At 44.3% G+C, this 24,674-nt stretch overlaps 1 long non-coding RNA gene across 4 annotated transcripts in view; it reads right to left on the bottom strand.

The window, feature by feature from the left end:
* Nucleotides 1–1,756: 1,756 nt before the first annotated feature.
* The window catches only part of LOC131898381 (uncharacterized), a 43,429-nt gene continuing 20,511 nt past the window's right edge, over nt 1,757–24,674 (bottom strand). Inside the window, exons 2-5 of one of the 4 annotated variants that reach the window (XR_009375916.1) lie at nt 22,184–22,252; nt 19,305–19,447; nt 18,188–18,255; nt 1,757–1,966 (exon numbers count right to left, since the gene is read on the bottom strand). This is a non-coding gene — a long non-coding RNA (uncharacterized LOC131898381). Of the gene's footprint in view, nt 1,967–15,982; nt 16,181–18,187; nt 18,256–19,304; nt 19,448–22,183; nt 22,253–24,674 lie in introns of those variants that run through there. The other 3 variants (XR_009375914.1, XR_009375915.1, XR_009375917.1) reach the window with 3 other exon arrangements.

Raw genomic sequence — 24,674 nt, 5'->3', positions numbered from 1 at the left:
TGCCTCAGGAAAACAATATATAATTAATTAACTAATTAAAAATTGGAGAGTATACTATTACAGCATGTTGGCTTGATTTGAATATCAACCTTAAAATGCCAGTAGTTGAAAATGCTTTAATCATTATACTATATATGTGCACATGCTGTACATGCACATGCTGTACATGCACATGAATTTATATATCACATTGTACCCCATAAATACATATAATTACATGCAAATATATAAGATATATGTATTACTGTCAATCAAAAATTAACATTTAAGGGGCTAGGGAGGTGCCTCTGTCAGTACACTTGTGTGCCTCACAAACACAAGGTCCTGAATTCAATCCCCAGCACCCAAATGAAACCAGCAAATGTAGTGACTCAACTTGTAATCCCAGTACTTGAGAGGCAGAGACAGGAGGATTCCTGGGGTTGCCTGGCCAGTCTCCCTAGCCTATCAGGCAGCTCCAGGCCACTGAAAGACTGTCTCAAATAAAACAAGTTGGAGGACACTCAAGAAATGACAGCCAACGTTATTCTCTGGCGTCCATGAGCATGTATACACTTGTGCACCTGCACTCATACGTACACACAAAGGAATGTGAGTGAATGAATAAATAAATATTTAACATTGGAGCCTGGATGTGTAGCTCTATGGTAGAGCATTTGACTCATATGTGTAAGGCTCCAGGTTCGATCCCTAGCTCCGAAGAGAGAAAAACACTTTAAAATTGGAGACCATAATACATCAGGCTCGTCTAGTTTCTAAAGATCAAGTTTCTAAAATGACCACTCAGCTTTGGCTGCCTGAAACGGGTCATTACCACATTGGGCCAATCATCAGTCAATCATGGACCAAGGAAGGGCTCATGGGGCCATCAAAGGTCATGCAGTCCAGTACTGGAAACACCAGTGACTAAAGGTGGCAGTGTGTGTGTGTGTGTGTGTGTGTGTGTGTGTGTGTGTGTGCGCGCGCACGCACAAACTCTGTAGATGAGTACTAAGACTGAGCACCCACCTGGAAAGCTACCCCACTACCCTCCAGTACCAAATGAAGCAGTTCAGATGAGTTCAATTTCCTGAAACTTGAGGTCACTCATTTTATGGAAAACAATTTGACCCCTCCCTGATGAACCATTAGTAACTAATGAATTGTGGGAGAGGGCTTTTCATTGTCTTCCCAACTATGTACCCACAGGAAGAGGCCACCAGGCTCCAATGGACAGTTGCACACCCACGGTCACACAGGTGATCCTTGTTGAGTGGGTTTCAAAGAGCAAAATGAAACTGGTCAGAATCCAGAGCACCAGTGTCAGTGGAATGCTCAAATATAGATGGGTCATCTACACCACACATCCTTCCCATGAGGCTCGGGGAACTTCAGGGAAGTGGAGGCAGAGAGGTTGGAAGAGCCAGAACTCAGGGAGGGTTGAGATGAAACAGTATCTCCCGGACAGGTCAGGTCCACGGCGCTCGTGAACCCGCAGGAGCTATGATTACAGTGTGGTCTAACTGGAGAACCTGACTGGAGAACAGAGACGCACTGAGGCCGAAGGGTGAAGCTTTATTCAGGGTCTGAACTGCCCAGCTGTCCCCACGAGAAAAGAAAGCAGCAGCACCCAAAAGGAGTTAGGGGATTTACAGGGTTCTTTTAGTTGGGCCGGAGTGTGGTGGGAAAGCATTCAGGAAGAAAGGAACAGTTGCAGGCAGGCAAAGGGGACTTCAATAAACAAAGTTTTATGGGAGCAGAGGGGCCGGGCGGGGGGGGGCGGGTAAGTGTGGGACTCTGGCCATTAAGATAGCAGGAGGCTGTGATCATGCTCTTCTGCTGAGACAAGGAGTCAACGGACTCCCGAGAAGTGCCGAATGTTCAGTTTCTATTTCTCTGGAGGGGCTGGGGCCCACAGGGGTCATTCGTCTCAGTGTCTTTGGTGACTCCATCTTGGACCAAAGATCTGATCCAGTCTAACAGTTACCTGCAGAAAGATGGACACAGGATACAGCCAGTCAACATTCCAGCACGGATGGGGGAGAGAGGCACAAGGTCCCACCCGTGACTGAGAAATCATTGAGAACTGGTGCCTTCTGAGAGAGGAAGAGTCAGTTTTCACTAGAAATGTGGCCCACGGCAGGCTGAACACATTCCGGTGGATAGCCCCCACACCAGTGAGCATGTGGGAAGCACTAATTGGGCTAAGTTGGGGGCGGGGAGGGGGGGGGAGAAGGAGAGATCATGAAATATGAAATTGGGAAGGGGGACATGCCTGTTGGAGATTCAAGAGAAACTGAAGGAGGGAAGTGAGGGGTGGATTTGATTGAAACACATTGTATGAAATTCTCAAAGAATAAAGTAATTATGTAAGTTTTTCTTTAAAGGATATGAATGTGGGAGAGGGACTTGAAGGGAGGAGGGTGGATGATAATGGTGGGAGGGAGATTAGATAGGATGGGGCGGGGAGTACAGAAACCAAAATGTACTTTGTACAAAGCATGAAATTACCAAAGAAATTCAAAGTTGAACAAAATGCATCCCAGGACTAAAACACCAGTAACTAAAGGTAGTGATGAGGTTGGGGGGGGGGGGGCGTGCGGGAAATGTGAACTCAAACTCTTATCCATGAGGCCCAAGAATGACCACCCACCTAGAAAGCTACCCGCCTGCCCTCTAGTACCAAATGAAGCAGCTCAGATCAGTTAAATTTACTGAAGCTTGAGGTCACTCATTTCATAGAAAATGATTTTGATAAAATTAATTTAATCTGCAGTTCTGATTTTTAAGTGATAATCACAGGTCCTTTGGCAGAAAGGCTAGGCTTTAGTCGGGGGAGGAAAACTTTATTATTATCAAGTGGGGTATTTCCCCATGCGTTTCCACTTGGATTCTGTAACTGAACCCAAGACAGCTGGCAATTAAAAAAAAAAAATTGAACTTGATCTTTAACAAATAAATGTGAAGAACGTAAAATCTCTCTTTGGAATGAGCTTTAATGGGCCGCGGTGACTTTCAGAAGCATTTTCTAATGAGCCTTTGGACAAGAAGCCATTCCAATTTGTGATGCATTTGAGGAGAAGTCACATTTGCCTTTCCCCCACTGAGCTACGAAGGACTGGCAAGGGTCACACTCCACAGTGGGCAGCGCTCCCCTGGCTCAGTGCCCTCACTTTGCAGGAGCTGGCACCAGTGAGATCCAAACACAATGGAGCCCTTCATGACACCCCCAACAAGTCTCAGACAGCCCCAGAGGAATGGAGGGCTTATCTGTAGCTCGCACTGATCAGCACTGTCTAAGGAAGGAGATAAAAGCTGGGGTGGTAATACACATGGAAATCCCAGTGTAGGGGAGCTAGAGACAGGCAGAGCCCTGGTGCTGGCTCACTAGCTACCCTAGCCTGATCGGTGAGAGATCCTGTCTTAGTAAAAGTCAAATAGCCGGGTGGTGGTGGCGGCGGTGCATGCCTTTAATCCCAGCGGGAAGGAGGCAGAGGCAGGCGAATCTCTGTGAGTTCGAGGCCAGCCTGGGCTACAAAGTGAGTTCCAGGAAAGGCACAAAAGCTACACAGAGAAACCCTGTCTCAAAATAAATAAATAAATAAATTAATTAATTAATTAATTAATTAATTAAAGAAAATAAAAACCAAGGTGGCTGAGGAGATGGCTCAGCAGTTAAACAATCATGAGGACTGGAATTCGGATTCCAGCACCTGTGAAAGAAACTGGGCATCCCACAAATTGCCTGTAACTCCAGTTCCAAGGGATCCAATGCATTCCTCTGACCTTGGCACTCTCCGTTCATTATGTGTCTGTGGTGGTGTAGAGCATCATGCTGGAGAGAGGGTGGGAGAGTAAGGTTCATGGCAGCCAGAGGGAGAAGGGATGAAAGAGAAGAAAAAGAGAGGGAGAGAGAGGGAGGGAGAGAGAGAGAGAGAGAGAGAGAGAGAGAGAGAGAGAGAGAGAGGCCTATCAGCACACATGGCACATACATATTGAAATATCATACTGTGCCCCACCTTGCAAGAGAGACCAGACTGCAGCCTGGGTAATGAGGTTAAACATGGCTAAGACCACACCTGGACCAGGACCTCTTACCTATGCACATGCCCTTACCTTCTGTTTAAACCTAAACCTCACGTTAGGACCCCAAAGATGAACATGCAGGACCTCTGTATTTGTTCCTCTTCCCAATGGGACCATCTTGAAAAGACCCCCATCTCTGCCTTTCACTATTCTCTTGTCTGTTCCATTGGCTCATTAAGCATGGGTATTGAAACCTAGCTTACCAGGAATGCCAGAGCCCAGACTTTGACCCTAACAAGTCCAGTAACCATGTGAAAAATCAGCCAGGAAGGAGTGTCCTGTGTTTTCAGTGAAGCCATGCAGATCTAATTATATTAATTATTGTACGTTAATTAAAAACAAAACACAGACGCTGGAGAGATGGTTCAGCGGTTAAGAGCATTTGCCGCTCTTGTAGAGGACCCAGGTGTGGTTCCCTGCACCCAAGTCAGGCAGCTCACAACAGCCTGTAACTCCAGTTCTGTGAATGTTCTGGTCTCCTGGGGGCACCTGCACACACATGTGGTGTACACTCACACACACACACACACACATACACACACACACATAAATAAAAATTAAATGAATCTTAAAAGAACACATTTAGCATTCATAAAGCTCTGGGTTCTATCCCAACACCACTTACACACACACACACACACACACACACACACACACACACACACGAAAAGAAAGAAAGAAAGAAAGAAAGAAAGAAAGAAAGAAAGAAAGAAAGAAAGGTTAGTTGAAAAGATGTCTTCCCAGGCAGTTCTTGGGTTTCTTCAGGAGTCTCAGCCACTGGCATATGAGGACATGTGTCAGCTTTCTATTTCTCTTTCTGATTTGCTTGTGCACCCAGTTGGTACCAGTGCCTTTCAATGTACCTCCTTCCTGGACATGGTGCCAACTTACCCGGTGCAGAACAAACTCTGAGCTAGGCTCTTCTATGCTTTGCCAAAGCTGAGCAAGTTTCAACACAGACTAGAGTGGCTTTGAAATTCCAGGCTAATTCCAAGTCGCTTTCTGTTTCCTCTCCCGTTTGCACAGCTGTAGTTACAGCCTGTTGGCTGCTGGCCAAGTGCTTAAGCAGCTAAGAGAGACGGATAGAGCCAGAGCAAAGGTCAAGTAAAGGGCAACTCCTAGGCCTTGGGAATCTTCCTGGAGTCTCAGAGTAATATCTCCACTCCATTTGTCACTTCTAGGCTACTCCTTAGGGTTCTGTCATGCAAATTGTGACAAGTGTCTCCTCCTAGCTAGGGTTACAATTGCTGTGAGGAAACACCATGACCAAAAAACAACATGGGGAGGAAAGGGTTTATTTCACTGTTTCCCACAATGGTTCATCTTCAAAATCAGTGAGGGCAGGAACCCAAGCAGGGCAGGAACCTGGAGGCAGGAGCTGATGCAGAGGCCATGGAGAAGTGCTGCTTACTCCCTCTGGCTTGCTCAGCCTGCTGTCTTCTAGGACCCAGGATCATCTGCCCAGGGATGGCACCACCCACAATGGGTGGGGCCTTCCCATCAATCACTAGTTAAGAAAATGCCAGATCTTACGAGGGCATTTTCTCAGTCGAGGCTCCCTCCTCTCCGATGAGCCTAGCTTGTGTCAAGTTGACATAAAACTAGCCAGCACAGTCTCCACCTAACTAGAGAGTGATTTAACGATCCATAGCTAGGGAAGCCTCTGGCTCTTTGGACTTTCTTAAGTTGGGCTCTGTCCCTCACCAAGGGCACGGAACCAGGACTGGACTTCAGCCCCATTCACTTTTCAGTCAAGTGGTCTAGTCAGAGTTCAAGGAGGTTTCCCCACTCCCCCCGTCTCTCTCTCTCTCTCTCTCTCTCTCTCTCTCTCTCTCTCTCTCTCTCTCTCACACACACACACACACACACACACACACACACACACACACACACACAGAGGTACACACGTACTTACATACAGGCCCATACATACTTATACTTATATACAAGCACACACATATACACTCTACTAGTTTTGTTCCTCTATAGTCTAGGTACTTGAACTGTGGGTCATAAAACTGAATGTGGAGTCTGGGGTAAATGTGGCAAGAGTAAAAAGGTTTCCGAATACACAGCAACCAAAAATAACTCAAAATCAAATATGGAATGGATCCAAAGTGTTTCCGGCAGGACTCACCTGTGTTGTATCGCAAGACTTAACTGTAGCCTTGAGCACTTTGCACAGGCCTCACCCTCACAAAGCACCAAGAAGCCCCATCAGGCATTATTGTCTTTTATGGATCTTGGTGTTTTTTATGGCATAATCGAAGTTTTCTGCTCTTCACGAAACAATGATTAAAGACAGAAAACAAAGACTCCCTGTGCTCCTACCATGATTCCTCAGCATGTAAGTATCAAATCAATTTATCTTTGGACTATACTGAGTCAGAATGTTTGATCTTAGAAGCTGCAGTTTGAGTGGCTGTCCTGAATTTCATAAACCTCTTCTTTAAAAGTGAACTTTAACTTGAAACTAGAACAGAATTCCCAACGATTTCTGAAATGGCCCTAAACATACTTCTCTCATTTTGTACTGCATATGTGTGTGAAATGGAATTCTTAGTACTGACAACTGTAAAATCAAAACACCCATCAACTCCGAAAAGCATCCAAGATGTTCTGTGTCCCTCAGTATCGAATATTCAGCCAAGATTTGATTCTTCATGTAAAAATAAACAAGCGCATCCATCTCATGAATATGCAAATTTACTTAATCTTTAATAAATGCTAAAATTATATGTAGACTAGAGAACTGTTTTAAAATAAAACTCTGTATGATTCATGATCACTAAATGTTCGATTTGTTATATATGCATATATATATGTATATATGTATATATATATATATATATATATATATATATATATATATATATATATATATATGAGTCAAGGGTAGAGAAGGTTTAAGAGCCTTTACTCCAGAGCCATTGCCTAGAACAGCTGTGTTTCTACTAGTATTGTATAGACTGCATAACAGTCTTTTCTGAATTAAACATCCTTCTAGGAGAGAGGAGAAAGACTCCTGGGACTCAGGAAGTAAGCAAACTTCACAGGTCTACAGACACTGAAATATCTAAGATTCACCAGTTCCCCTTCCCAGGGGTCTAAGAAGCTGTAAAGACTGCTGGAGGAGACTCTGACCAGGTAAGCTACAGGACAGGGAGGCAGTTGTGGGACCTGTAGAGCTGCCCACAAGCTGTGCAGAGAGCTCCAGGGATGCGGCTCTGACAAGTGCTCAGCCATGCTGGGGTGGGCTTTTTGGTGACACAGCTCCTTCTGAGTCAACCCTGCTCCTGTAAGTCAACCCTTACCTACACCTCTGTCAGCAACCCTAGGAAACTCTTTGGTTCACTAAATGGGACTTTGGTGTAGTGGTTAAATTTGGTCTGTCATGCGTTGCCTATTTGAAATGAATAGATGTGTGTGCCTGTGCGAGTGTGCGTGTGTGCGTGTGTGCGTGTGTGTGTGTGTGTGTGTGTGACGTATCTCTCCAGAAAAACTCTAATATAATTGGGTCCCTGGCATTTGTTCCTGCTAAACCCATCAGAGTGGGGAGGGTCTCTTGCTTATTGTTATTGTTATTTTCTAGAGCAATGATTCTCAATCTGTGGTTCCAGACCCCTTTGGAGTTAAAGGACCTTTGCACAGGGGTTGCATATCAGATATTTATATTATAATTTATAACAGTAGCAAAACTACAGTTATGAAGTAACAATGAAATAATGTTATGGTTGGGGGTCACTACAACATGAGGAATTGTATTAAAGGGTTGCAGCATTAGGAAGGTTGAGAACCACTGCTCTAGAGTAATCTAGAAGGACAGGAATGATAGACTGGATATATGTTATAACAAGGTATTTATTGTACTGCCTTACATGATAGGGGCTGGGTAGGCCGTCTGTAAGCTGGCAGTGGGGGATGCTGAGAACCCTGTAGATGCTCAGTGCGTTGAAGCAGTTCCAAGCTGGCCCTGAAGCCCTAGGGGATTTCTGCAGAGCTGCTGGAGCCAACATTTGGAAGGATGAAGAAGCTAGAATTTGACATCAGATAAAGATGGCGACTGCAGCAGTAGGAAGACAGATGTACTCACCCATAAAGGGCTGCTGCCAGCTTGTGTTTACCTACTGTGAGAGGGGGTCTTGTTCCCTCGGGTAAACCCTTCATGGAAATCCCCCACAGAGCACTCAAACATGAATGTCTTAGTTGATTCCAGATCCAATCAATTAACAATCAAGATTAACATTCACAATTCTGGTCTTCAAAATTATCAGAACTGCCTGCCTAGACAGCCAATTTTCCCTTCCTTGAACACCATCATCACCTTGGAAAGGCCCACTTTGCTTCCAGTCCCCCAAGGTGCAAACATCCGGAGTCCTAGACAGAGCATTAGTAATTGCCTGTGACTTGCACACCAGATTGGTTAAGAATTTTACTATGGGGCTGGAGAGATGGCTCAGAGGTTAAGAGCACTGACTGCTCTTCCAGAGGTCCTGAGTTCAATTCCCAGCACCCACATGGTGACTGACAACCATCTGTAATGAGATCTGGCGCCCTCTTCCGTATACATAATAAATAAATAAATCTTTAAAAAAAAAAGAATTTTACTACACTGTGAGCTGTGAGCTGGAGATGGCTCAGTGTGTGTGTGTGTGTGTGTGTGTGTATGTGTGTGTGTGTGTGTGTGATGTGTCTCACAAGCAATTACTGGTGTGGTAGAGGACCCAAGTCCAGTGGCGGCTCACATCTGCCCGTAACTCCAGCCTCAGAGGGATTCAACACCTCTAGCCTCTGTGGGTGCTACACTCATAAGCACAAACCCCACACAGACACACACATGGAGCAGAGGTAGGAGGTTTCCAAATTGGAAATTTGGCAGGCAAATAGGAGGGGTTACAGAAGCAGAATACAACAAGGTGGTCATAACAACAAGTGGTTGTCATAACAACCTCCTGAAACAAAGGTAGTGTTGCAAGGTGGTCATAACGTTTTGAAACAAAGACATGGTAGCTGTTTCCAGGAAGAGGCAGTACAGAACGATTTGTAGTTAAGATGGCATGGCGCACTCTTTGAGAAACAGATTTAATAATAAAGAGGAATGAGCCTAGTTTATCTTTATTATAAGACGGCTTCCAAGCTCAAGATGGAGTCAGGCTGGTTCATCACTTCGACCTTGTGGGTTCCCAGAGGTGGAACTGAAGTCTCCAGCCTTGTTGGCAAGCATCTTTACCTGCTAAGCTGTCTCACTGGACCTCATAGTGAGTTTTTCCACTGCAGTCCTCAACAACTCAGGGGTTGGGAAGGAAGAGCCTTATACCCATGTACATACTAGGGTCCATCCTCTTTTCTTTTTTCTCAGCTTCTGAGCACATTTCTGCTCTCTTGTCAAACTTCAGTAAGGTAGGGCGGTCCTCTCTTCTTCTCAGCTTTGTTCCCTACATAATGAAAATAGAAAACACTAGAATCTAAGAGCGAAGATATTCTGAGGAGAGACACTTGGGTCCTGCCCTCTGGCTGTCACACTATCGAAACAATATCCTCCAAAGAATGAGAATTTCCCCGGGAATCTCAGGCTGGAAGAAGGCAAAGGCTGGGATCTTGGTGCTAGCCACAGGGGGAGGCTTGTCTCTGGGAAGAGACCTCACAGTTCTCACAGATTGTCAGACAACCTTGCAAGAGAGACAGCAGCCCTGATGATGAGGGTAAGCATGAAAAACCTAAACCTAAATCTAAACCTCATATTAGGACCCCAAAGATGAACACAAGGGACTTCTGTATTTGTTCCTCTTCCCAATGTGACCACCTTGAAAAGACCCCCCCCCAATCTCTGACTTTCACTAATCTCTTGTCTGTTCAATTCGCTCATTGAGCATGGGTATTGAAGCCTAGTTTACTAGGCCTACCAGAGCCCAGACTTTGACCCCAACAAGTCCAGTAACCATATGAACATCAGCTAGGAAGGGGTGTCATGTGTTGTCAATGAAACCATGCAGACTTAAGTGCTTGCCATTGCATTCAATAAACATTGGTTCTTGCAAATTTGGGGTGCTGCTTAGGCCCTTGGCCCAGCTCAGTTCCATTTCCCGTTATATCTCGGAGAACATCAGCCTATATAAACCTTTGCCTCCCGGTGTGAATTTTCTTTTTCTGCCTGGCTTCCCTCTTCTGTCCTTTGTCTACCACCCTGTGTTTGGCTGATGGCAAATCAATGACACATTTTTCTTAAACAGCCTACACTTGGTACTTTACTACCGACCACAAGGGCCCCCGCCTTTTAATTACTCCTGCTGAGCCTAGCACTATATATAACACTAATGTTTCTGGGACTGCCAGCAATTAAAACCAAAAATAAATAACACATTACAAGCTGCAGACCCAGCTAGGCTCAGGGACGGCTGCGGATGGAGAAGAGGCTTTTCATATGGAATCACGATTTTCTCCAGGCCCTACTGAATATAAACACAGGACAAGCAGCTGTCTGCCAAGGGTTGGGAGCAGAAGGCCTCAGCTGAACTCTCATTTCCAATCTTCCCTTCCTTGCTCTAGGCCCTAGGAAACTGACTGACATTCTTCAGCCTGTGTTTTCTCTATGATAAGGGGAAATGTTCTAGAACAAAACACACACACACACACACACACACACACACACACACACACACACACACATACACACACACTATGAACATGTTGCTGCTGGCCCAGTGTTGAACTGGAACCAGATTTATTGATTTTTCACTGTTGTTTTTATTTTTCTACCTCAAATAAAATACTGAAAGAGCAGTTCTGGGGTATGCTTGTATTATTTCATTTATGAAATGTGGGAAGCTGATACTGAAACAGAACAATTATAAAAACCAGTTAGTTGTGGGACTTGGTCTGTGGCTCAGTTGGTAGAGTGCTTGTCTGGCGTGTCAAAAGACCCGAGTTCAATCCCCAGGATCACATAAACCCAGTGTGGTGGTCACACCTGTAGACCCAGAGATCTGTCTTGGATGATTCTAGAGCCTGTCAAGTGGCAATCAGTATTAGTCACCACAGGTCAGGAATGGCCAGTCTTTTGAAACTTGTGGATGCTTCCTTTAAGGTGACTCCAGGACAGGCTCCTTCTAATGGCTGTTTTCTTAGAGTTTAGAAAGTTGAATCCCAACTGGACAGTGGTGGTACACACATTTAATCCCAGCACTCAGGAGGCTGAGCCAGGCGGATCTCTGTGAGTTCGAGGCCAGCCTGGTCTACAGAGCGAGATGCAGGACAGGCACTAAAACTACAGAGAAACCCTGTCTTGAAAAAACCAAAAAAAAAAAAAAATAATAATAATAAAATAAAATAAAAAATTTTAAAAAAGGAAGGAAAGATGAAGGAAAAATGAATTCCTCCCACACCATGCAGAATCCAGCACCTGCTGCACCAGCAGAGAGCTCTGTTGTAGCTGAATCTCTCCTCCTCAAGTCTTACATCCTAGACTGCTAAGAAACACAAGATGCAAATTCAAACACACCAGGGAGCTTTCCTTTCCCTGCTGGTGTTAGTGGCTTGGCTATGGGCAAAGCATCTCTCCTAAAAGCAACGCATCCCCAACCCCCACCCCGGTGGTTCACAACATCAGGATTGAGATAATGCTGATGTAGGAATGTCAACACTGGATATCACTCTCAGCCCCACGCCAGGATGCCTCCGTAGAAAACAGAGCTGATTACTGCGACCGTGGCTTTATTGTCATTATTCCTGGTGCAGACAAAACAGTAGAAGGCCAATGGGGCTAGGGTAGGGCGGTGGCAGGGAGAAACTTCCAAGGACAGCAGTCAACATAACTATGCTGTTCATTGGCTCCCATTGAACGTTGAGTCCTCCCTGCCAAGAAGGGAGCTGTGAACGGCTTTTGATTTTAGAGGAAGATGATCTTGCCTCGTTTATTAAAGAAGAAAATAGCAAGATGCGTGGGGGAGGGGCGGGGGGGAGTCACTCGGCGGTAGAGCACTTGCTTAGCATCCCTAAGGCCCTGTGCTCTATCCCAAGCACCGAGTAACAAAATCATCAGTATCAGCTGCCCAGGACTTATGTTATAGGAGCTGTCAGGGTCAGAGTCTGAGTCCTGGGAGCCTCAACAAGCCAGGCTCAGCCGCTCATCCCCAACAGGTCCATCAAAGAGACAAGTCAGAGTGTTGTAAAAAGACAAGTAGAAAGCACAAAAAGGAGATACATTCAATGTGGCCACACTGGGAAGAGGAACAAAGTGGTCCAGTGACCCCCTCCTCAGTCCAGTCTTCAGGTCCTGACATGAGGTTTAGGTTTAGGTTGAGATGGAAAAGGTGTGCATAAACTAAGCAGCCCAGGTCAAACTGTGGTCCTGCCAAGCACGGATGCATCTTTTTTTTTTTTTTTTTTTTTTTTTCCTGCAAGGTGGTCTGATAGGTTGCCAGAACTATGTGAGACGTCATCTTGGGAGACAAGGTCCCCTTTGTCTAGCATTCAACACCAGCCTTTTCCTTTCCCTAGCTTGACATTCCCTGGGAAATTCGAATTTCTTGAGGTCTATTGCTTTAATAGCCTAATAGCCAAAGGGTGGGACACCTATCTCTTATCAGTGGTTCTCAACCTTCCTAATGCTGTAACCCTTTAATACAGTTCCTCCTGTTGAGGTGACACCCAACCATGAAATTATTTTCATTGCTACTTCATAACTGTCGTTTTGCTACTGTTATAAATCATAATGTAAATATCTGATACGCAGGCTATCCAATATATGACCCCCAGGTTGAGAACCACTGCTTTAGATCATCTTCCTTCCTGTCAGTCAAGGAGCTTCCCTCTCTCCCGCTGCCTCACTTCACCCTTCAAAGTGCTCTACACAAGTTCCCTGCTTTAGGGAATCATTGAGGACAAGACCAAGGGACACACCATGGGCCGCCCAGCTGTCTGGCACAGCTCAGTCAGAGGCTGGGGCTCCCCTGCCTGTCCATCTATTTTCAAGCCCTATCCATCATCATCCTGTTTTTCTCCATAGCGGGCTCCTGGCCCCCACCTCCAACCAGCCTGCCCTCTGATTGGCCTGCTTCCCTTGCACAAATGTTTTCTGTCTCAGGCTGAAGGCTGTCCTGGTGCGGCAGCCCCTGTTACACGCTGGATTGAACATCCTACCTATGGAACGTGAGTGGCGATCGTTTTTTCTCTTGTAAATATGGAGCAGAATCTAGGAAGTTTCCAACTCACCGCTCATGGCGCAGTTTGTTAGGCGCGGCCACGCAGTTTTGTAAAGCTCCTCCGTCTTGGTTAAACTGTAACCATTCCTCTAACTTCAAGAATCCAGTCCCCAGAACGTAAAGCAACCTGTTTCTCTAGATCACGCTCAACAGACCCAAGTAATGGGCACCAGGAAACAGATTCACTCATGGCCTGGCATTCTTTAACTGACGTTTCACTATCCTATCCCTAGCAATAGCTAACTGCTGGCAATAATAAATAAATAAATAAATAAATAAATAAATAAATAAATAAATAAATAAATAAATAAATAAATAAATAAATAAATAAATAAATAAATAAATAAAATGAATAAATAAATAAATGAAAAATGAATAAATGAACCAACAAACAAATAAATAAAACTTTTCGACTTCTTTCCCCATTTACCCCATCCTGCCCTATAACTACCTTAATTTTTAAGCTAATGGCAAGCTCTGAATCTTACATAGACCCATTCTGCAGGTGCCCCACCCCCCAATTAAAGGCCTGAACTGCCAGCAACTCACTCATTTCCTTGTCTGTCTTTTATTCTCTCTGATCTTTCACTTTTAAACGTGTTTCCCCCCCTTGGGGGTGGAGTGGAAGGATTCTGTTGTAGAATATTATTTTAAGGTGTGTTAACTTTTGTTTAAGTTGCATTTGTTTAATTCTGTGAGGCTGTGTTATTGTGCCTGTCTAAAACACCTGGTGGTCTAATAAAGAGCTCCATGGCCAACAGTGAGGCAGGAGAGAGAAATAGGTGGGGCTGACAGGCAGAGAGGATAAATAGAAGGAGAAATCTGGGAGGAGAAAAAGTAGGAACCAGAGAAGGAGGAGGACTCCAGGAGCCAGCCACCCAGCTACACAGCCAGCCATGGAGTAAGAGTAAGACTTACAGAAGTAAGAGAACGGGAAAGCCCAGAGGCAAAAGGTAGATGGGATAAGTTAAGAGAAGCTGGTTAGAAGGAAGCCAAGCTAGGGCTGGGCATTTATAAGTAATAATAAGCCTTCATGTGTGATTTATTGGGAGCTGGGTGAAAGACCCCCCAAAAGAGCAAAAACAAACAACAACAGGGTTCTATTCTTTAGAGACAGGATCTCAAAAGGCTTTGGATGTGGAGTTCAAAGATACACTGAAACAGATTAATAGGGGAAAGAAGTTTGTTAGAAGACTTATTAATAGTGAGAACAGACACTATGACAAAGACTCCGAAGAGGATCAAGCCCAGGAGATAGGAGAGGGAGTTCCTTCTTAAAGGTCTATGACAAAGGGTGGGAGTTCCACAATATGCACCTGTAGTCAGGCTCTCTAGTTCAGGAGTCAGGGAAGGAGGTGGGAGCAGAATGTGTGGCTACCAAAACCCCTTTTGATGTAAACTTACTTCCCCAGGTGAAAAACCCTGGTACATTGAAGAAGTCTTTTAGCTAGAAATTCTTGGACAGTGCCCTCAGTAGGGTACCTGTGAGAAGGGAAGGACTGTTGTAGGTATTGTGGCCTGGGGAGTAGGTAATCTGATGTGGATTCTAACATTATGGGTCAGGGTCTCATGCAGCCTAGCCTAGCCTTGAGCTCCTAAGCTTTTATTAATCTTGTAAGTTTCAGGGACTTCCTAAGACTCGTGAGTTGTTCATTTCCTGAATCTCATGAGCCTCCCTCCCCCATGGACTGTTTCAATCCAGTGGAAATTGCAGCACAACTCTAAAAATTCCCTGAGAGGGGGGTAATCTTCTTACTGAAGATATCATGGATGACTTTGAATTTCTGATCCTCCCACCTCTGCCTCTTGCGTACTGAGATTACAGATGTGCACAACCATGCCTGGTATATCCAGTGCTGGGGATGGAATGCAGGGTTTTGTGCATGCTAGGCAAGTACTCTACCAACTGAGATGTACCCCAATATCTTTTACCCCTCTTATCTTTTCATTTATTGAGCTTTCTTATTGAGAATTTGTAAATAAAAACTATCACACAATGAAAGTAACCAGACCGAAAAACTACACATCTCATCTAGAAAAGGGATATTTAGCAAATTGTTTTTCTAGTTTTAAATCTGTTGTGGATTTTTTTTTTTTTATATTTTTTGGTGGTATGTTTAATAATGAAAATGAAAAATCCAATATGAAGCTTCACCATTTTAGAATGGCTGTTCTAACTGGATAGAATTTCAATAAGATATATAGTCCCAGCCTCTTAAAGGTCCTCCTACCTTTTAATATTGGCATCCCAAAGAACAGGCACCCAACATGTGAACTCCCAAGAACAAACCACATCCAAGCCATACCACTGACTCCAGAAAACTTCTGTATAATCTTTTAAGCATCCGTTTCCATTGTAACAAATTGTAGTGACTCTAATAACTATTCTGTAATCAGCCTAACACAGTGCTTGGCCCATGAAGAAGCTAATTGCCTTTATTTCTTTTGCTCTGAAGCCTTTTGCAGGCTTCCCTTCCACAAACGAAACAAAACAGAACAGAAAACAGCCGAGGTCGAAATTACCAAGGCAGGTAACTGAACCTCTTATAGATGTATCAGGTTCTGTGAAATCAATAACCCTGGCAAATTCAATCAGTGAGAGATTCTCCCTGACATCTATCCACTTGTTTGTTGTGTAAGACATTTTCCCAAGAGTCATAACACTTACATCCATTCACCCCACACAGACCAAAGTAACAATTACATCAAAGTCCAACTTGGTGAATCAATGAGTTTATTGGGGTTACTTACAGGAGTATGAAGTATGAGTGAGGGGTTACTTACAGGAGCTGGGATGAGGCAAAGGCAGCTACATCACTGAAAAATTCACCCCAACAACATAGGTGTGATAGCTTAGATGAGATATGTCCCCAGTAGATTCAGGTATTTGAACATTTGGTCCCCAGTGGATGGTGCTGTTTGGGAATATTGTAGAAACGTTGGGAGGTATATCTTTGGGGGAGGAAGTATGTTACCAGGGGCAACTTTGAGAGTTCATAGCTTTGCCCCACTTTGAAACTCTCTGTTTCTGTTTCATGTTTCATGCTTGTGATTGAAGACGTGATCTTTCAGCTTCCTGCTCTGTTAACCTGCTGCCATGCCAACCCTACCTTTATGGACTTTCCCACTACAGCCATACACCCCACATAAACTCTTCCTTCTATAAGTTTATTTTTGTAATATTTTATCATAGCGACAGAAGAGTCACTAACACAATAAAAAGTGACTCAGGAAAGCTGCAATCCTGGAGCCCTCTACAAAACTTACAGTTAGCGCCATAGGTCTGAGAAGACCATTCTCCAGGCTACACAACTGGTCAGAGTCTCCTCTTCTGGAAGTTGTTTACTGCTTCCATAACCTTTGAGAGGACCCTTTGTGAATCCTATAAGTTTCAGGGACTTCCTAAGACTTGTGAGCTGTTTACCTCCAGAGTATCATGAGCCTCCCTCCCCAGGGACTGTTTCAACCCAGAGGAAATTGATACACAACTATAAAAATCTCCTGTGAGGGAGGGGAATCTCATCCAAGAGACAATGGGAGATTGAAAGTTACTAGTGTCATTCATTCATTCATTCATTCATTCATTTATTCACAGATTCTTAGTAAGTACCTCCAAGGTGCCAGAAATCATCACTTTATGTTTCTTCTTTTGGGATCTTTTGACTTCTAGCCCAACCTTATTACAGGCTACGTAGGCTGATGTTCTAGTTTTACTCAGATCACAGATGTACAGGGAATGCAAGTTCTTCCATCCATGCATAAATATTGATTGGATGACTTTTTAAAATTATCTAATTGCTAATTACACATCTGCTTAGAAATACCCTTTGCCTAGTCCTCCTTCCCAACAGCTGCACGAGAACCTGAACTGTAATTTCTCTAACACATCCATCAACATTTACGCCCAGCTCAGTACCACCTACAGAAATGTGCATGGCACTTAAAACCCACAGCTGGCTTTTAGAACTTGCACACTGTAATTCCCCAATTAACCAGGCTTAAAAAATCATTCCAGGGTGGACTGGGAATTATGTAAAGCCACAGATGTAACAGTGATTATACCTAGCCCTTTCTGGGTGGCTCTCACCTCAGCCACAGGATTCATTGCACAAATGCTAATTAGTTACATTCCTCAGGGACGCCCCATGTGGAACGTGGCAGTCCTTGGAAACCAGAAAAGTTCTGGGCCACTTTCTCAATGGAACAGGAAAGCCGATGGCAACGAGCCCAGCTTTATACTTTGTGTGTACCCAAAAGCATAATGAGATAGCATAGAGGGGTTTTGTTAGGTTTGGGGCTAAGGGTTAATCAGGCCATGCCCATGTGAACAACTTCTTCCCCCTTCCACTACTCATGGCTGCTGAAAAGGAAGCAGCGAGGCCCCTTTAGGAAGAGACCCTCTCTGTGAAACTGTGATTATTTAACTGACTCCTCAGATGACTGGATTACAGAAAGTAGCAAGATTTTCACTCCCCCTAGGAGTATACAGACCCAGGCTACCAGAATAAGACATCAGAAGGCTATCATTGCACATCTTCTTCAGGTATAATGGGTATACCTCAACTAAATGTTCCCTTTCTCTCCATCTCCCCTACATCATCAAAATCACAACTGTTAAGATCCTTTCCTCATTTCTTTGCAATAAAAAAGCGCCTCATCTCCCGTCCTTTTTACCCCAGCATCAGAGACAATCTGACTATAAGCTTGTACTATAGGCTACTATCATCAACTAATGCTGGGAAACGTCTCCCTTCCTCTGAGATCTACAAAAAGAGACCCACACACACTCTACCTCATGGACTTGACCTCTCTACAGAGCCTCCACCATGCTGGCTACATGGCATTAGGACCTGAACTCCATTCATAGACCCATCCATGCTGTCTTTCCACGGCATTAATATGTCTCCTAATAAATCACTTACCCAGAAGAAGGATTTGCCTCCATACACCCTTTGAGCCCAAATGTGTGATCTTTCAGTTTGGTGGAAAACTGTGAATATCAAGAGAAAAGGAATGGAGTAAGAATAGCTGGAGGGTGCCTTACACTCATACAGAGGGCAGGAAACTGAAGCAATCTCCATGGAATTAGGAATGAGGCAGTGACGCCCTGAAGTAATGGCCACCTTTCCTCACTCCCCACACCTGGCTCAAATTTACTAAGCTTCTACATGTAAAACCAAGACGATTGATGTGTTACTTAGCATTTCTGTGAACTCAGTACTTGGGAGGCCAGTATTTGGGAGTTCAAGACCAGCCTGGGAGACATAAACTCAATAAAAAAGGGATGGGGTGAATGTATGTGTGTGTGTGTGTGCGTGTGTGTATGCATGCACATGCATACACATGTGTATGTCCACACATGTGTGGACCACCCAGGTATGTGCATGTGTGTGAATATGTGTGTAGCTATCAGAAATCAACCTTGGGTGTCATTTTTCAGGCATCATCTATGTTGCATTTTGAGTCAGTTTTCCTTTTTAAAAAACATATCTAAAAATTGTTATATTTTCATGTAGAGTTTCACAATAAAGAGTCACCACAGCTCAGCTCTCTTTGCCAACCAGTTTAGAATACATTTTTAAAGTATAATATCTCATTTAATGTATTTTGATCATCATCACCTCATGACTCTTCCCCGTAACTCCTCCTAGACCTACCCCCACCTCTCCACCCATCCCAACACCATGTGTCTTTCTCCTACTTTTTGAAAATAACTCACTGAGTCCATTTTGTGCTAAACATATACTCCTGTACATAAGGCTGTGCCCTGGAGCATGGTTGACCGGCTTGGGAGCAAAGCCTTAAAGGAAACTTCCTTTCCTCTCCCTCTCCTCCTCTCCCTTTCCTAGAAGTCATCAATGTTAAGAGCTCCTCAGTTAGGGGTGGCTTGGGAGCCATTTCCCATCCATGTTGCAATGTTGGCTGGTTTGACCTTGTATAGATCTTGTGTGTGTAGCCATAACCACATCGTCTGTGAGTTCATGAGTGCCAGGGTTCTCTCATGTCCAGAAGACACTTCAGCACTTTGGCCTTCCCAACCTCTGGCTCTGACGATCTTTTCACCCTCTTCTTTGATGATCCATGAGCCTTGGTGGGATGTGATGTAATAGATGTCCCATTTGTGACTGAGCACGCCACTGAGGGTCTCCCAGTTTTATTTTGAACTGGCAGATTCAGTTAGCCTTCATTTAAAAAATAACCAAAAGGGGAAAAAAAGAAAGAAATGACTATATCATAAAACTGAAGGCTCTCTCACCCATCACTGGTCCATTGTGAGATATTAGGGTGGGATGTAACTCAATTGCATATTTCTTGTATTTGAACTTTATAAATGCCCACATTACATAACAATGCCAAGTGGTTGGGCATGCCTGGTTAGAATGTCTCCATCTAACTAGGAATTCTGTAGAGAACTTTTGTCTCCTCCTCTTTCCCAGCCATGTCTACCAGATGGCATGACCCTCCCTCCACCTCTGTGTAGATACCTCCAAACTCTGGTTCCTGGATGTCAGATCTCCTTATTTCCTTCTAGGGAGGGATCACTTGTGCCCTGTCTCTACCCAGGACTCCTGATAGCTCAGAGGATTGAGCATCCCTTGTACAGCCTGTGTCCTCACGAAGAGCAGTGACAGCCCAGGTCCTTATCCAATGCATTAACCATCATGCCCAATGGCTCCTTTATAGAGAGAAAGATCGGCCTACACAAGGCTCTATCTCAGGAGACTAGCAGCAGCTCTTCCTAAAACCTTACCATTCAGCAAGATTCAACTAGATTCCCACATGCATATACTATTCAAATATACTCCAAAGCTTATCTTTTTCTTAAATCATTTTGTGTGCTCTTGCGTGTTCATGTATTCGAATGTAGGTGCTGCATTTCATGGCACACATGTAGAGGACAGAGGACAACCTCAGGTCTCAGTCCTCATTTTCCACCTTGTTTGAGACTGGGTCTCCTGTTGTTTATCACCCAGTATATCAGACTAGGTAGCCCATGAGTTTCTGGGGATTCTCCCATCTCCTCTTATCTCGATGGAGAACTTGTAGGATAACTTACATGCATTACAACACCTAATATCCTAATTTCTTTCTCTGCCTCAAAGAAGCCCCTAGACTGAAAGGAGTTGGTTTGCCTTCTATTCAAAGGAGTGTAGCCTCCCTCACTTCAGCAAATGACATTGACATTTGCAGAAAACCTGAACTGGGATGCTTTGGAGGGGCTGGTGCATTCAGAAAGTCCCTTGCTCTGTTCCTGTCTGTCAGCCTCACCAGGATCATCTGCCCCATGTCTCTGGTTCCACACAGCCCATCTTAGAGCCAGCCAGCATGCAGGAGGCAGGAATGGAGCCAGCTGCTTGACGTCTTTAATGTTAAAATGTGTTGAACATTCACAGGCCATGGAACTCTGCTAAGTGAACCAAATGGGCTTCCCTAAAGCCATATGCTCCCTCCATCACCTCCCAGCTGCAGCCCTCCTGTGCATCAGGAGAAGCTTGCTGGGGATGGTTCAGGAAGTGTAGAGTTTTTTTTTTCTTTCCTGTTGAGCTGCTAATACCAGATGCTGATGTCACAATCAAAACTGGCAGAGAAAAGTCGGCAGCAAGCAGAGCATTCCCCCAGAGAACAAGAATGTACCCTTTCCTTAACAAGTACTTCTGAGAGGCGTCTTTACATGTTCACAGCCCCGCTGCATCCTTAGATGATGAGATCATTACAGAACTGCTGAGGGGATGTGGTGGAGCCTAAGTTGTTCAACAGAACATTCTTTTCTTCCTCTTGGATACAAGGCCAGTTCTACATCTGCCAATCTTCTTGCACTAAGGTGTGGCTGTTGGGGTATAAGGCAAGAGACCTGTGGGGTCTGGTGGCACAGTTCTATAATCCTAGATACTTGGGAGGGGGGGCAGGTAAGAGAATCATACATTCCAGGCCAGTATGGGCCAATTAGTAGACTAGGGCTATAATTCAGTAGAATAGCACTTTCCTAGAATCCCTCTGTGAGGGGCTGGGATGTGGCTTAGTGGTAGAGCACCTGCCTAGAATCCCCCAGTGAGGGTCTGGAGTGTGGCTCAGGGAACGTGGTTCCATCCTAGTACTGTAATATAATCCTAGAGCCTTGTTTAACCTGGTAGACTTCTTTCTAGGTTCCAGGGTCTATCATACATGCTTGCAATTTCCCCTTAATTCCATCAAAGAGAGAACTGTTACCTTTACATTGCATTTGGGGAAACCGAGATGTGGGGAAGATAAATGTTCAATCCACGGTCACAAAAGTAGAACTAGAGTTTGAAACCAGACAGCCTGACTTCAGATATTACAGCGAAAATCACTGTCCTGGACCATCTTCCTTGGGGACCAGAAAAAAAAATATCTATGACCTGAAAAGATCTAAGCAGGATTTTTTTAGACAGCTATTGCTAATGTCCTTCTCTCCTTCCCCAGGCTTAAGCTTCTTGTGTTAACAAATGAACATTTTCTATGTAAAGTTCAGTTATAAAATTACAGAAAAAAGGACTTCTGAAATAAACCAATAACTAAAGAAGACCCTCCTCCCCCCCCACACACACAGTTCACACAAATAGCAGAACCTTGGTGTAATTTTTCTAGCTCATCTTATAGCTACATGATTCAGAGAACACAGGATACAAGCTACTAAGACCACACCCCTAACCCCTTACCTGGGGACTCTAGGCAAGTGCTCTACCACTGAGCCACACCCCCAGTTTCTCACTGGGGAATTCTAGGCAGGTGCTCCATCACTGAGCCATACTACCAGCCCCTCACTGGGGGATTCTAGACAAGCACTGTTCCACTGAATTATAGCCCTAATCCTGTCTTTTACATTTTATTCTCAGAAGTACCTCCCCAACCATCTATGACTCTGAGCAATGAAAGTTGGGTAAATGAACCTCACTCACCTTCAGTGTTCTTACCTGAAGAGGCATCAACAAGAACAGAGGATTTCAAATGCACAGTGCTGTTCACTCCTGTAAAACCAAATGAAAGGTGGAGCTAGAAGATGCAAATCTGGAAGAATAGACCAAGCCTAGATAATAGACAGATCAAGTCCGACCAAGTGCGAGTTCGGGACATCTTTTCTTCCTCTAGAGGACAAAGAAAGCTATGGAAAGACATTCACAGGAAGAAAGATGCTTGGGAAAAAAACCCTGTCGGGGGGGGGGGGGTGATATGTATTGATGGCTGCTTGAGAATGAGGAATGAGGGATTAGACGTGTATGGTGGAGTGCCAAGTTTCTCTTGGCAAGCCACAGCAGAACTTAGAAGTTCCCATATTTTTAATTTCCATCTGAGATTGCCCTGCTAAGTGATCATCTTTTAAAATCTACCAGAATTCTCTGTGGACATTGGGGGTGCAGGGAATAACCATATGACATGGTTCTAGCCCATGAAACACACTGAGTAGCACTTTCCGGAAAGTTCTCTAAAGATGGCCTACTTGGGTGAATCACTTCTCATGTCACTGTATAAAAACTCTAAAGACAGTGCTAAAATTAGTTAAATACAAGCCCTGACTTTCCAGTGATCCCAGCAACCATGGGGCTAGGCCTGGGCCTCTGAACTAAGCTCTTGAAAAAGAAAATGATTGGAGGAAGAGTGAATGGTTTAATTCTTATAATAGAGAGAGGAATCCGATGGAGCTGGGGAAAAAGGTTGGCCAATAAAGCATTGCATTCAATTCTTAAATCTCATTTTTTAAAAAGCCAGCCAGTTGTGGTAGTGTATACCTTTAATCCTGACACTCAGAGGCAGAGAAAACAGATGAATCTCGGTCTGAGGCTAGCCTGCTCTACAATGTAAGTTCTAGGCCAATCAGAGCTACAGAATGAGACCCTGTCTCAAAGAAAGAAAGAAAGAAAGAAAGAAAGAAAGAAAGAAAGAAAGAAAGAAAGAAAGAAAGAAAGGAAGGAAGGAAGGAAGGAAGGAAGGAAGGAAGAAAGAAAGAAAGAAAGAAAGAAAGAAAGAAAGAAAGAAAGAAAGAAAAAAGAAGCCATATGTAGTAGTGTATAATCTCAATGCTAGGGAGATGGAGACAGTCAGGCCACTGGCCTAACCAGCAAGCTACCAGCCAATGAGAGACCTTGTCTTGAAAACCAAGGTGAACTTTTCCTGTGGAACAAAACCCTCTGTTGACCTCTGGCTTCCATGCACACATTCACACACATGCAACCATATTCATACACATACACATGCACTCAAACACACAATTACATACATACATATGTACACACACAAAAAAAATTATGAGAAACTTCAAAGGAATCATACCAAATGGCTGTTATTCCTCCTAGAAGCACCTCTGGTCTTGGGCTAGATGTTGGTCTTGAGAGGGATGTTAATTTCTCTTTTCCCACATAAGCTTGTATTTCTTCTCTCCAGTTGCCGCAGGATGGAACCATGAAACCATAGGCCATAGAGTTTTCAGTTTTTACTTTTAATTTGTTTCTATTTATCAGGGGCAGTTGAATGGTGCAGAACATTTTCTGGTAACTGAAGACATCATTTCAGAGTGAAAAATCCTTGCTGTGGTTACAGCCTGTTCCCTGTTGTCAGTGGTATGTGTCAATCTGTGTTGTTGGTTGGCTGAGGGAGATGATGTGTGTGTGTCTGTGTGTCTGTGTGTATTTGGTTGGTTGGGGAGGGCAATGTGTGTTTGTGTGTGGGGGGGGATGATGTCTGTGTGTCTGTGTTTAGCTGGTTGGGGGCCAGTGTGAGTGTGTGTGTGTGTGTGTGTGTGTGTTTGTGGTGGGGGAGTGATGTGTGTACTTTTATTTATTTTTTTTTGTTTGTTTGGTTTTTTTTTGTTTTTTTTTTTGTTTTTCGAGACAGGGTTTCTCTGTGTAGCTTTGCGCCTTTCCTGGAACCCGCTTTGGAGACCAGGCTGGCCTCGAACTCACAAAGATCCGCCTGCCTCTGCCTCCCGAGTGCTGGGATTAAAGGCGTGCGCCACCACCGCCCGGCCTTGTACTTTTAGTTGGTAGGGGGCTGTGTGTGTGTGTGTGTGCACGCGCGTTTGGTTGGGGGTGGCACATATATGTGCAGAGCAGATGTTTACATCAGGGGCTATCCACCTTGCCAATTTTGAGACAAGGTCTTGATTTCTGCCTTTCCTGGGTAAGCAGTGAGTCCTGCCAGTCTCTACCTCCCCAATGTTGAGATTCCAAGTCTGCATCACCATGTCTGACTTTTCTTTCCCCTAGGAGATCTGGGAATTGAACTCAGGTCCTCATTTCACACCACCACTTTGCAGATTCTGCCTCTTCTGCACTTTCTCCAAGTCTCTGTCCCCCAGACTTCACTGAGAAGCCTTCCTTCAGCTGTAATCTGTAAGTCTCCTATAGATACACTTCATCATAATTCATCTTTGAAAGAGTATTTGTGTGTATATTT

This window comes from Peromyscus eremicus, chromosome 23 (genome assembly GCF_949786415.1).
Source record: "Peromyscus eremicus chromosome 23, PerEre_H2_v1, whole genome shotgun sequence".
Taxonomy (NCBI): domain Eukaryota; kingdom Metazoa; phylum Chordata; class Mammalia; order Rodentia; family Cricetidae; genus Peromyscus; species Peromyscus eremicus.
Note: the sequence above shows the minus strand (reverse complement) of the source record. Positions and strands in the feature narration are given on the sequence as shown.